Raw genomic sequence first — 13,877 nt, 5'->3', positions numbered from 1 at the left:
TCATGTCTTTAAAATGTTCTGTAAAATGTAGTTCGCCACTTACCATTTTAGCACGGGCCGAAGCAAAATAATAAGGAAATAGCGAGTATAAAACGGGCCGAGGGTATTTGCATTGGGAGGAGGAGGTGTGTGTGTGTGTGTGGAGGTGTGTGTGTGAGTCATTGTGTACTCGTCCAAATGAAGGCAGCGCCCCAAGCGGGCGGGGTCAGGCGTATTGAAACACACCACCCCTTCGGGAAACGAGAGTGAAAGGCCCAATTCCGATCTGCCCCCTAAAGACTCAAGCCCTGTTCCCTCACTCCCTCTAATGGCCGCCATCTGAAAGTGGTTGAGTCATCAAGTGTGGAAGGGATCCACATTGGATAAGTAGGAGGATTGGGACAGCAGAGCCCTTTGCACTTGACAAGATGATGTTGACTCTGGCAGGTTTGGGGCTCGCTATATATAGTTTATTGTCAAGACGCCTAAAGTGTTTGAGGGATAGACTCCCTGATGAGTCTGTTCTCATCCAGGCTCTGGCTCTACAGAGTGGACAACAGGTAGCCTAATTTAAAAATAATAAATGTAGCCTACTACAAAATCTGCAAATTGATAACTCATAATTGTAATAGAAATGGTCGATGATGATACTAGGATTGTGTAATATAACTACTTGCATTCCTCTGATATAATATTTTTGTCTAATCTGAAATGCCTATTAATGTAATGTTTCATTGTCAATTTACGCATTCCAGCGCACCCCGTACACGCGGCTCCTCGGTCTCCTTGTTCGCTTCGCGCACGTGTTCTTTTCTTTTTTAACAGATATTTGCGGCCTTCCGCGGTAACCCCGTTATATACGTCACAACGCTATGCATTGTGGGCAATTCCCTTTCCGTAAGTGGCCATAGCTGCTCCCTTAAGGCCACAACAGACTCGTCCGTCCGCCTCGAATTGGAGCCGTCTCGCCCTCTGCCGGCGCCAGCGAGACCTACATGCTAGGACGTCACTACACCCTCCCTCCTCCCACCATCCCTCCTCCTGTGGAAGCTCCGTGGGAAAATGGCGGCGATTGAGTGCCAGGCAGTATGAATGAAATTGAATGTAACGTTCCCAATTCTATGTATTAAATTCTAAAAAACGACCCTCAACATTTGGGAAGGCTAAGCCACACAACTAGTTTGTTATAATCTAACGTCATGCTTCGAAGCCGACTTTACGACGATGAGGACGGTAAGGACTCAATCACATCAGGTCTCTGCTGACTACCTCGGAGATCTCTGTTACAGTCCCAAGGCAACGGCCAATCACAACTCTCGTGCAGCTGACGTCACGCACGTATCGTCGCCGCTGAGTTACATTTTGGAGCAGCCCCCGTCAGCCGACGGCGCCCCCTCCCCGCATGACGGCATCCACCCGCCGTCATACGGGGAGGGCGGGGCGATGACGCACAAGTCTGTTGTGGCCTTTACGGTAAGGGGGCAGAAAGGGCTCACTCTGAGCCCTCATTCACTTTGCGATTTCACCATGGGACATCCCTAAGCCCTCACTCCCTTCACGTGAACGCGCCTCTAAGGGGGTGAGTCAGTAAGGGGGCGAATTGGAATTGGGCCAACGTCATCCAGCGTGGAAAGCGTAATTTCCGTTGCATATGACTTACTGACACTGAAATAATAGTCTGTAGACCCGTGCTTCGCACATGGTAAAAAGAGAGAGGCTTGAATGTGTGAACACTTCTCAACTGTGTTAGTGATGGCAGACTATGTGGTCTCTTGCCTTCTTGAACACAACACAGCAAGAGAAGGGTCCATGTCTATGTTCCCCGGGTTCTATGTTCCCCGGGTTCTATGTTCCCTGCTCCTGCTAAAAAGGGTTCTATGTTCCCCGGGTCCTATGTTCCCCGCTCCCAAAAAAGGGTCCTATGTTCGCCGCTCCCGAAAAAGGGTCCTATGTTCCCCGCTCCCGAAAAAGGGTCCTATGTTTCCCGGGTCCTATGTTACCCGCTCGTATGCGTAAGGTCGGCGAGTGCAAACTGCAGGGCCATAACGGCAATATACATGAGAACGACAAATCCCCCCCAATATTTAAGCCTGATAAAATGTGTCCCCCCCCCCAATAAATTGATGTAAAAAAATAAGAAAACAGATTTACTGCGCGATACTGTTCATGGCGCTCCTAGGGGAGAGCAGAGCAAGGAACTAACCATTCTACTAACACGGAGATTGATGTAATGGCTATATATACCACTCCCATAACATGTGTGTATCACTTAGGGTGTCGAGTCATAGTCTACCGGTATTTTTAATTTGTCTTTATTGAATGTTTCAAAACTGTATGTTTGAATAAGAATATGCAAATTTTTATTTCCACCCACCACTCATTTAATTTGGTTAATTAGTTACTTTCATGTAAAAAGTTTGGAAGGAACACGCTACATCCTGGTAGAAATATGCAAATGCATTTGTCCAATGTGGTCCAATGACATTAGCTAGTGAGCAACTAACAAATCAACACAAGGTAGCAGTTTAAACTTTACATATCAATAAGGATAGAACAATAGCCATCAAGAAAAGCACAGCAGCTCACAGTATGAATGAATGAACTGCCCCTAATCAGACACACAGACTGGTGCGCATTTTCCAACATAACTAACAAGACCAACATCAGGACATCCAAACAAGTTCTGACAGAGAGCAATGTCATTGTCATTTGTCGTTCTCAATCTATATTGCCGTTATGGCCCTGCAGTTTGCACTGCGGGGAACATAGGACCCAGGGAACATAGGACCCTTTTTCGGGAGCGGGGAACATAGGACCCGGGGAACATAGAACCCTTTTTAGCAGGAGCGGGGAACATAGAACCCGGGGAACATAGGCATGACCCCCAAGAGAATATACTGTGGACACATATGCGACCCTAAATTCAAGCACTTTTAAGGACCCATTTCTATTTTCACAAACTTTTAATGGCTTGGGTATCCCTCCCCCCAAATTCACAAACTTTCCAAGACCCGTGGAAACCCCGTTGGATATATGCTCAGGCAGTATTACCATCACCATGGAGATTAACCTCTTATAGATTGTCGATATTTTTGGGTGAAGTATCCCTTTCACTTCTTAGAAACCTATTGTCGCCGTTTTAACAGCAACGTAGTAATTCTAATGCACTTTACGACACCAAACAGAAATTTACATTTTATGACCGAAATAAAAACTTACCTTTCTTTTGTGTCTGAACTTGCTCTCGTCTATCGCTACGAAAGCTCTTCTCCCTCCAATTCGCATTTCCCGTCTTCTCTCCAGTCGTCTGACTGCTTCACAGCAAATTTCTCGTAAAAGTGTAGTCACCCTGGTCAGTGATTTGCTGCTCCCACATACTCCATCCTCTAGCATATCCACTTGTCTTTTCCTCAAACCCTGTGACAAACTGAGCAAAAAAAAGAGGACAAATCAACATATTAGCAACTGGGATGGGATAGTTTAGGAGTCGGGGAGGGGTGATTATGAGCAATGTTCTTGGATTATTTTGACAGAGTTAGGTTGGTGCCTAGGATAGCCACTGTGCATGTTGTACATGTTGCGATGTGTGTGATTACTTGGATTTTTTTTGTGTTGGTTATTTGGATTGTCTATGTAATATGTGTTTATGTTTGGCTATATATGTATAAGGGGACACTATCTGCATGTACTGTATCAGGTCAAGATGTACCCCAGAACATAATGTGTAAAAATAGTTGCTGTAAAATCGAAATGATGCAAGTACAAAGTCTGTCCTCCAAAGTGGGGGGCAGTGGAAGGGTTAATTATATTTATATGTATGTATGACATGTATGTGTGTGTGTATATATATATATATATATATATATATATATATATATATATATATATATATATGTATATATACGCTATGAATCCAGCCTTATTGTAATAGTCTTAAAGATCTAATGAAATGAACTAACAAGCTACAAACCAGCAATTGTTGATTTAATCAGCAATCCTACTGGGCATTATTATTGCATAACAAAACACATTTGTGCAGCTTGAGAGAGAAATGCTTACTTTGTCGAAATATGTAGTGTTACATCATGTCTATAAAGCCATTTGAATTGAAGTGAGAGGGAGAGAGAGAGCATCCAACCTGTGCATAATTTTCATCCATGATGCTAATGGGATGTGTGACCTGGAGAATACTGAGCCGTCTCTGATGGACCTTGTGATAGCCCTGCCCCTGTGTGTTGACTTCCTGCAGCCCCTGTAACATATAACATACCACGTCTGTAAAATATAGTTTGAAGTAACATACGTTATGATGATACATCAGTTTGGCAATACGGCCCTGCCCCCTTTAGGTAGAAAACACAAGCCACTTGCAATTGACTTCAATGTAAAATAGCGGTAGCGAAAAAAAGAAATGAAAAAATACAATACATTTTGTGTATCAATGACCCAAAGACACCATGACCTGACCAGACCATGTGCCGCCTACTAAATTGCGTATTGCCAATCTGATGTATAATGTTACAACAGTATAATATTGGACTGTGGCTACACTGAGTGTAGCCTGTGTGTCGCAATGATGCTCATCCCTTACCACCGATAGCCATCCTTGGTCGTGTTGGTTCTTTTGAATTGCATTCTGTTGTGGCAAACAGGGCATCTTTTTGTCCTTGCCAACAGCCTCTCCCCCTGGAGCCATCCTATCAACTGTTTACCTCCTTGCGCTGTCATCTCAAGTAATCTTCTTATCAAAGTCATATTATGCAGAGTAGTGTGTCTGGAATCAGTTTAAATAGTCTCTCTGCAGTCTGCCTGATTTAACTTCAATCATGAGAGGCCAGTTGGTAGGATTTAACAAACTTTATTTAGCAATCGGCATGCATGGCAAATACTTTGGCGCATGACTCCATTAGCCAGTGGCGCTGCTCTTGAGGCAAGAAGAGAGCATCTGCGTAGGCTAGGAGATCCCCCCCCCGTGGGGGATCAGGAGTCACGACTCGTTGGTGGCGGACTGGGGAGGTGGGTGGGGCAAAACAACGCTTCGGAGGACGCTTCAGGGGAGATGGACTGCCGTGAAGCTGCTGCTGTTATGATCGGCCAGAGAGAGAGAGGTGACATAGAACCCTTGCTATATATATGAGAATTAACTGACGTCATATCTGACGTCATTACGGACGTCATACTAAGACTTTGACTGACCACGTCATACTAGAACTTGACTGACGTCAGGGGTGATCGGATTAGATTATGCACGAATGGCCTTCTGCTTGAAATATGGTCTAGAGACCTCACGTGCACAGTCAAACAAGGAAGTTAGTTTGTGCTCCTCGTGGGCATTTACCAAATGTTGCGTTCATGAAAACTCGGAGGGAAAAAATACACATCAGATGTGACTAGATAAACATCAATTGAATGGGTATCATTTCAGAGCTGAGGTTTGCCGGGGCATTGCGTTCAATCTCGAAAGTAGGGAATCAGAGTTGAAACTTTGGAGTTCAAATTGTTTAGAACGCGTGAGTTGATGGCGTGTGATGTATGTGGGGATTTTGGAATGTCGGCTTTTCTGCATGGGCTCTTGAATTACTCCTGAACGTAATGACGTGCGCTGTCAAAATACACAGCCAAAAAAGTTGCTAGTTTCTATCGCGAGAAAAAAATTAAAGACACGTCACTTGACTGTACAGCTCTATGGAGTTTTCCCCCAATGTATGCCTATACAAAACAAACATGACAGTGACATTTGGTGCTTAGATAGTTAAAAGATATTGCCATGGAAACGTTATCTTCTGAACTGACCAAGATTCAAGATTGAAGACATAACATCTCAAATAACAATAGACAATACAAATAAAGACAAGACATAAAATGACAAGGACATTAATTAAATAATCTAGCCTACATCGTAGGGGGTTGGTTTAATCTAATTCAGTGGGAAAATATTTTGAAATGTCTATAGGCCTATAGCTTCTGTAGCCTATACTTTTATTGCTATTATTAGGCTCTCTGGATTTTAAGTAGCCTACAATTAAAATTCATTCGGGAAAACAAACAAATTGGGGATGATTTCAGGATTCTGTTCTCATGGATAAAGAATTTACCTAGACATAGAAGTAGCATTACAACAGAGTTCATCATATTTGTTTAACAGGATGGAAGATGTCCAAATGTTAGGCTATACCGTTTCTCCAGAGATAGAGTCTGGAAACGATGAGATTTTTGGTTCTATCCATGGTGAGCCAGAATATGTGCACCAGATTAGGCTGCATGAGAAAAATATAGGCTATGGTCCATATAGTCTCAATATCTTTCTCACAGAGTGAACATATATTGTCATCAATATTGAGACATACCCTGAGTAATTCTTTAGAGGGTTAGATGTTATTTTGAAGTGTGTTTCTTTTATTTTAGCTGAGTCATATATGTTCCATCTTCCGGGGATGAATTCTTCAGCAGGACAGCCTTCTTCTAAAGTAGGCTAATTGTTGGAGTAGGCCTATTTGTCCAGGAATAAAATCCCTTGAATGGATAATGAAGCTAGTTGTGGCTTTATCGGTTGGTGTCTATTTTTTTCTTATTTTGGAGAAACACAATTGGAGCCCCTAATATGACGTGGAAGATTTTTTTCATTATCTCGTGGCCACGCATTAGTAACTTGTGGCCACGACTTAGTAACTTGTGGCCACTCGTGGCCACGAGATAAGTAAGTCATGGCCACGACTTACTAAATAAGTTGTGGCCACGAGTTACTAAGTCGTGGGAACGAGATAAGTAAGTTGTGGCCACGAGTTAGTAACTCGTGGCCACGACTTACTAATGCGTGGCCACGACTTACTAATGCGTGGCCACGAGATAATTCAGTTGAGATAGGAATCTGTTGTCAGTCTGGGCTCACTGCACCATACTGCTGGGCTATACCCAATAGCTCATACACCATACTGCCAGGCTATTTATCAGCAATTGAAACATGGATAGATTTGATTTAATCTCATTTTATTTTAATCTTGGGATGAATTATAATGATATCCTGCAATCTCTTGCTGTTCAGCACAGTGTCATCATTAGCAAAAGACACTTGATTCGTCTGCTTAAAATGCACGGGTTGAAACGCAGACAATATGCAGACATTGGGCAAGTCATCGACTTCATCAAGCAGGAGCTGGAAGGACCTGGAAGACTACATGGCTACAGGTGGATGCATGCTAAATGCCTGAAGAATGGGATCAATGCAAAAAAGGAGGATGTTCGTATTATACTTGCATCTCTGGATCCAGTGTCCTCAGCTATGCGCAGAGCGCGGAGACTAACCCGACTCTAACTGGTCGGTGTGCTCCAAACACACCCACAAACGGCCTTAGTGCTGATTTAGTGCCGATTTAGTGCTAGTGCCGCTATGAAGATTTGGGCCTAAATGCCTATCAACGCCAACAACCTCAACACTCACCTTCAACACAATGTTAAATTACTTGATTTAATCAATCACCAATAGTTTTTGTTTTTTTTCATCACTGGAAGGAGACAATCTATGCAAATATCGGTAACCCTTTATTTTACAGGTACCCTAGTTACATATGAACTATTTGTAATTACACATGAACACCAAATGTAATTACACAGTAATTACCAATAGTTCTAAATTACGTTCATATGTAGTTACATTGTAACAGACCTGTAAAATGGAGTGAGTCTGTTCAACTGTAGTTCATATGTAGTTACATTGTAACAGACCTGTAAAATGGAGTGAGTCTGTTCAACTGTAGTTCATATGTAGTTACATTGTAACAGACCTGTAAAGTGGGGTGAGACTGTTCAACTGTAGTTCATATGTAGTTACATGGTACCGGACCTGTAAAGTGGAGTGAGGCTGTTCAACTGTAGTTCATATGTAGTTACATGGTACCGGACCTGTAAAGTGGAGTGAGTCTTTTCAACTGTAGGTCATATGTAGTTACATGGTAGCGGACCTGTAAAGAAGCTCCCGGCTGGGACAGAGATTGCTAAAACCCAGTGGTGGATTCGAACCACTGAACTTCTGATTGCAAAGCAAGCGGCTTTAACCACTCAGCCACGAGGGCTTTCCAAATTTCATGGTGGAGTTTAAGAGGATAACTGTATGTCAGTCAGATGTAGTTGCTGTCACTTCATAGCTTTGTTATTATACACAGAGACTTGGGGGAAAATATTGATACTTTATTTAGTTGTAGGTATGATTTTGTCCAGAATTCCAATACAAAAATTATAATAAAAGTATTGTAGATATAGAGGTAACAGTGAAACTATAATCAAAATAGCCATTCTTCCACATTCTAATTGTTAGCTTATTGTAAATGAGTCATTTCCCCATCAATTTCCCAATTTCTCAATTTGTTGGGGACCCAGTCGAAGCCCCTCAAAGACCCCTTTGGTCAGCAGACCCCCGGATCATCTCTCCCCAAAGTCTATACCCCCCCCCCCCCCAAGTCTATAAATCCCCTAATCCGCATAAGGGGGGAACTCCCCCCTATTTGCTAAATAAATTGTATGCACTGTGCTCTAGAAACATTTAGTTATATTTAAAGATAAAAAAAAAAAAAAATGCATTCTAATAATTTTCTGAATTGTGGTGTAAATAGTCCCATGAGCCATTTACAGCTCATGGGGGGGGGGGGGGGGGGGGGGGGGGGTCTGGCACAGTCACACTGCAGAAATGCATTCACATTAATCAATATTGCCTGTCTTTCAAGCTACAACTAACAAAGTATCTAACAAAGTCTATGCTTATAATACCAAAGCTAGGAAGTGACAACTACATCTGACTGACATACAGTTATCCCAAACTCCACAAGTTGGAAAGCCCTTGTGGCTGAGTGGTTAAAGACGCCTGCTTTGCAATCTGAAGTTCAGTGGTTCGAATCCCCCACTGGCTTTTAGCTATCTCTGTCCCAGGCCAGAGCTTCTTTACAGGTCCGGTGCCATGTAACTACATATGAACTACAGTTAAATAGACTCACTCCACTTTACAGGTCTGTTACCATGTAACTACATATGAACTACAGTTGAATAGACTCACTCCACTTTACAGGTCCATTACAATGTAACTACATATGAACTACCGTTGAATATGCTCACTCCACTTTACAGGTCTGTTACCATGTAACTACATATGAACTACAGTTAAATAGACTCACTCCACTTTACAGGTCTGTTACCATGTAACTACATATGAACTAAAGTTGAATACACTCACTCCACTTTACAGGTCCGTTACAATGTAACTACATATGAACTGCAGTTGAACAGACTCACTCCATTTTACAGGTATGTTACAATGTAACTACATATGAACATCATTTATAACTATTGGTAATTACTGTGTAATTACATTTGGTGTTCATGTGTAATTACAAATAGTTCATATGTAACTAGGGTACCTGTAAAATAAAGGGTTACCCAAATATCATTGCATATTCATTCATTTTCATTTGCCTTTTCAGAAAAACTGCACACAGTGATGGAGATAAACCTTAAAGGAGAACTTAACCGGGGGGAAAAAAAACATGCTGATTTATTTTGCACATGATCTCTGAAAACTGTTAACAGTTTTGCAGGGACTCATTTAGCTTGACAGTTATTGAGAGTTGATTAGAGTAAAATTGTGGACCAGTTATGTCATTCATGCACAAAATAAATCAGCATTGTTTAACTAATACATTTTCATTTCATACGTGAATGTCCTGGGTAGGCTACTGGATCAGAACTGAAAATAACAAATTATATCAAACTTTCCATATGAGAGTCTATTATACCTACAGTGAATTTAGTATTTTAAACTGTAATGCATAAACATAAATGTCATTACAAACAATAATTTGTAAGCTCTCATAAAAATAGACATTTTGAAACATTGGAACAAGGAACTAGAATGTTGTGTGGGTCCCTACAAATTGGCAGATCATTCACTCAACTTTAAAGTTCTGCTTTTGGTTGACCGTCAACATTAAAGTAGTAATTGTGGCGTCAATAGTGCAGTGATAGATTCCCTGCCTACCAACATGAGGGCCTATACACAATTGGGATGCAATGTGTCCTCTCCTCAGCAGATTGAGAGGACACAATCATTTACACTTGTGTTCAATGTGGTCATAATGTGTCTCTGACCAATCAGATTGCAATCCGTCTTCAATGTGTCTTTGGGGTGTTTACACCTGTACTTTCAAGTGGCCAAGCACTATATGATTGCAATCTGATCACAGAAAATGCATAGTGTCAGGTGTAAATGGCCTCACTGTGTCCTGGCTGTCCCTCTGGTTGGTCAGGGTGCCTGTTCGTGGGGAGGGGGCTGGGGGGAATAGCGTGATCCTCCCACGCGCTATGTCCTGCTGGTTGCACAAACTCTTTGCAGTCAGTCATACATAAAACAAAAAAAAAAGACAGAAAAGGGGGAATTTGGCCAAGTTAGTATAATTGGGAGAAAATGGAGAGGGGAGGGGAGGGGAGGGGGCGATTGGGGGGGGGACCTTATGTTGCGTGAAAGGGTGGGGGGCTCCTTATGTTGTTGCTTGAAGGATTTATACAAAGTCCATTACCCAGACTGAGCTTGTTAGTGTACGATCAAAGTCATTACGGAGCTCTAGGTAGTCGCTATAGTTGACAGGTAACATCAGATAGCACCCACATGTACAGTATGTGCCTGAGGTCGACGCTGGAATGTGGAAGTGGCAATGAAGTTAACTGTGATGGGTTCTTCAAGCAGGATATCTGCCGATGTGCAGAACCGGAGGAAAGCCTTCAACATCGTTTTCTCACATTCGCCGATGTACATCCTCAAATGTCTTGCCACCCTGTCTTGTGCGGCTGTCATGTCTTCTGGGAATTTCAGGTGTTGTTTCACACGCTTGGGAGTTGGGATTAGTTCTTCCATTATCTCAACAAGTTTCTGAGGATCCAAAGTATCTGCCAAGGTTTTCAAGATGGGCCTCCAACATGTAATTACAAATGTTGGTGTATTGATTAGGCTCCTCTGACCTAACTGTATCACTAGTCCAGCAATGTTGTCTTTAGTGGGAAGTCGGTGGCAGCCATATGTATCCAACACGTCCAGAAGGTCATTTTGATTTACAGATTCAAATGACTTCAATGCAAGCTCAAGAATTTCCCTGTCTTCTTCTGAGACATATTGCAAGAAGCTCTCCGTCACACTGCTGTAACTTTTTCCATACAGGGCTTGTTCCAAGAATGGAAGTGGGAGATAGAGTGGAAAATACCTGACAGTTTTCCAACCTGTCACAAGGATCCTAGCAATTGCTTGCCATTCTGCGACATCGTAATCATGCACAAGGTAGGGTACTTTTACGTTGGTACCTAATGTGCATTTACTATAGAATTCTCCCCAGAATTCTGTCAGGCAGTCACGCAGTACACCTGAGCCTTCACCATCTTCCAACTTTCCATTAGGAAGTTTCCTCTTTATGAACACATCTTTGTTCATAATATCTGGGTCAAGAAAGGCTGCTAGGAGATCACTAAGGCAGTTACCCCTACGCACCACAATAATGACTTTTGCCTTTGAGCTCTCCAAAGGCAGAGTATCATCCAATTCACCTGAACCACTAAATGACGCACCGACAATTACTTCACCATCATTGTAGTATGTGTTACGCTGCATTTCTGACTCATGGGCAGGCAAAGCACCTGATACACCTGTACCTTGGTCTTCTTCTTGCTCAATCCTAATAATAGGCCTATCTGTTGTCATTTCAAGGGTTCCTTGATTTTGTGTTATGTCTCCAAGATGTATTCCTCTTCCTTCATCATCCCAATCCACATTTGCTAGGTCTGGTTCTTGAATCATCATTACTTCTGAATCCGGATGGAAGAGGTCTATCAGCAACTGCTCCGACAGTGAAGTTAAGTCAATTATGACTTCTGGTTCTGATGCTTGACCTTGTTCAACAACCTGTGAAGGGTTTCTTGAGGCGTCTGAGGTTGACGAGGTTGATGCTTGAGCAGTAAAGGTTATGACTTCTGGTTCTGATGCTTGAGCAGTAAAGGTTATGACTTCTGGTTCTGATGCTTGACCTTGTGCTACACTCTGTACAATCTGACTATTTTTTAATTTGTTTTTTTCATACAGATGAAACTGTATAATCTGGGTCAATCTCGTTTTGTGCAAAGTCACAGATACTTCGAACATGGTCTGCCATTTTCAGAGACTTGCAGAAACCATTAGGGAAAAAAGAGACTCTGCCATTTTTTGGATGTCTCTGACTTTTGTCTGCCTCTCCACGGAGACATGCCGCGTGCCACCCCCTTTTAGAGTTTGCACCTGTTTGAAACTATTGCCTTCTTCACTGAAATTCATCCACCCAATTTCTATCCTCCTTTTCTCTTTCTTTGCATTTGTATTCCCTTTTAATTTGTCGAAAGCATGCTGTCTTTTAAGTGCCTTGCTATCCGGAGCACTGCACTTTGCCCTTATATTTTCCAGTAGGTGACTTCGTCTAGAAGATGCTGCTGAATCTCCTCCATGACTGTTGCGGCAGAAGGCTACAGCTGCCAGTCTGTCTCCGTAATGTGGGATGTACGTTGATAGAGCTTCTTCAGACATCAGTGGAATTATTGATGAATCAATCTGCAAAATATAAACAAAATAACTACATGTTAAAAGGATAATATAAATTCTCATGGGTGGAGAAACTGACATTTTATTTGTGCCAATTTACACATGTACATTTACCAAATTAATGAATGAAGGAAAATATGTATATATGCACTGTGTGTGTGTTTGTGTGTGTGTGTGTGTGTGCGTGCATGTGTGCGCACTACAAACAGATGAATGCACCGCATGCAATAGAATGTAATGCAATAAAATCCTCAAACAGGAATGATCATTTACACCAAGCAGCCACAAATACCACATAATAATATTAATTGATTACTCCAACTTTGGAGGATTGTGTGACCATGTTACCAAGTCATTGCCATTCTGATCTGTAGATAAGTCTATAAGAGACAGTCTGTGTCACAGTGTTAATTTTGGCAGCTATTTTAGATTTAGTTTTAGTCTTAGGCCCCTATTCTCCCACAGGCCTTCGGTGCTAAAACGGGCCTTAAATGCAAAAAAACGTGCCTTGCGCCTGCCTCGGGAAGATATCAACATGGCTTTATGCTGGCAAATGCGCTTTAGGCGGAATGGGCATGGCGCTCTCCCTGAATGGGCGAGAATGGGCGTGTCGGCCTTAAATGCCGGCCTAATGATATCTTCCCAACTGGCGTAAATTTAGCGCTTTGCGCTTTTGGAAACCAGGCCTATTCAGTGTGCCAGTTGCGAGGAGCGCTCTTCTGCCTCTCCCCTGTCACCCTTCTCTGTCTCTCTCTGAAACCAGGCCTATTCAGTGTGCCAGTTGCGAGGAGCGCTCTTCTGCCTCTTCTCTGTCACCCTTCTCTCTCTCTCTCTGACTCCCTCGCTCAGACAGACACAACACACTTCCCATAGGAAAAATAAGTTGTAAGTTCACTGCCTGGCATGTCCCAGCATGCATTGTGGTACTCCATTTCGCTACTAAATAGCAACCAAATGAGCCGAAATAGAAAAAGGTAGATCTAAATAATGTGTAATGGTAACACAACCTGCAATTGTAGAACATTTCAATATTGGACCAAATAAAACATCGAAATGAAAACACCACCCTATGTGAAACATATATGTCCTCCTGGGCCTATATATATCCCTTGTCGATTTAACATGATTTAGATAAGTGACAGCAGAACACACTTCTACTGTCATGTGCTATGCTGTGATGTCTGCTCCAATAACTTGGCCCTACTTCACATTTAGTTTTACAATAAAAACACATTTATGCAATGACTTTACATAATGTAGGCTATATTTATGTGCATCATTCTACCTGCAGCAGGGGAGAGAA

This window comes from Poromitra crassiceps (genome assembly GCF_964638095.1).
Source record: "Poromitra crassiceps genome assembly, contig: HAP1_SCAFFOLD_139, whole genome shotgun sequence".
Classification (NCBI taxonomy): domain Eukaryota; kingdom Metazoa; phylum Chordata; class Actinopteri; order Beryciformes; family Melamphaidae; genus Poromitra; species Poromitra crassiceps.
The sequence above is the reverse complement of the archived record's forward strand: the minus strand, read 5'-3'. Positions refer to the sequence as shown.